The sequence below is a fragment of the Aptenodytes forsteri genome, unplaced genomic scaffold, assembly GCF_000699145.1.
Source record: "Aptenodytes forsteri isolate BGI_AS27 unplaced genomic scaffold, ASM69914v1 Scaffold200, whole genome shotgun sequence".
Taxonomy (NCBI): Eukaryota; Metazoa; Chordata; class Aves; order Sphenisciformes; family Spheniscidae; genus Aptenodytes; species Aptenodytes forsteri.
The window spans coordinates 1853719-1855036 of NW_008796187.1; positions in this window are offsets into that span (position 1 = coordinate 1853719).

Below are 1318 nucleotides of genomic sequence, written 5' to 3' on the forward strand. Positions count from 1 at the left end.
TCTGACTGTAAGCCCTCTCTACCAAATGACTTGGAAGAAGAATGACTTTGAATGGGGCCCTGAGCAGCAGCAAGCCTTTGAACAAATTAAATGGGAGATAGTTCCTGCAGTAGCCCTTGAGCCAGTCTGGGCAGGACAAGGTGTGAAAAACATGCTTTAAACCTCAGCCAGAAAAACATGCTTTAAACCTCAGCCAGGGATAACGGCCCCACCTGGAGCCTCTGGCAGAAAGCAACTGGAAAGACTCAAGGTTGACCCCTAGGGTTTTGGAGTCGGGGATATAGGGGGTCTGAAGCCCATTACACTCCAACTGAAAAAGAAATATTAGCAGCATATGAAGGAATTCAAGCTGCTTCAGAAGTAGTTGGTACTAAAGCACAGCTCCTTTTGGCACCTCAATTGCCTGTGCTGGGCTGGATGTTCAAAGGGAGGGTCCCCTCTACGCATCGTGCAACGGACGCTACATGGAGTAAGTGGGTTGCACTGATAACGCAATGGGTTTGAATGGGAAACCCTAACTGCCCAGGAATTCTGAAAGTGATCATGGACCGGCCAGAGGGCCGAAACTTCAGAGTGTCGCCAGAGGAGGAGCTGACTCGTGCTGAAGAGGCCCCACTATATAATAAACTCCCAGAAAATGAGAAGCAATATGCCCTGTTCGCTGATGAGTCCTGTCGTATTGTGGGAAAGCATCGGAGGTGGAGGGCAGGCTCATGATCGAGAGGTAGACTTGACTATTGATACCATTGCACAGGTTATCCATGATTGTCAAATGTGTGCCATAATCAAGCAAGCCAAGCGGTTAAGGCCCCTCTGGTATGGAGGACGATGGGTGAAATATAAATCTGGGGAGGCCTGGCAGGTCGATTATATCACACTCCCACAAACCCGCCAAGGCAAGCGCCACGTGCTTACAATGGTGTGGGTTATTCCTTCCTCAGGAAAGGGTAAACCTATTTGTGGGATTGTTTTTGCTCAAGGACCTGGGTGCACTTGGTGGGTAATGCAGAAGGATGGGGGAGTCCAATGTGTGCCTCAAGGGGATTTAATCCTGGCCGAAAATAATCCATGATTTGAGTTGTATGTTATGGGAATTACTATAGCAGGAACCCCTTGTTGCTAGACAGGCTAGGAGCAAGAGGAGGAGTTCACTGCAATGTTCAACCCTATAACCTGGCCCAAAGGGACCAGGGGTGGAGACTGTAATGGATATACTTTTAAATTGTTGTAACCCGGGATTTGAGTTGCATGTTATAGGAATTACTACAGCAGGAACCACCTGAACCAGTGGAGGACAAGCCTTACAAGAAGCAGTGCA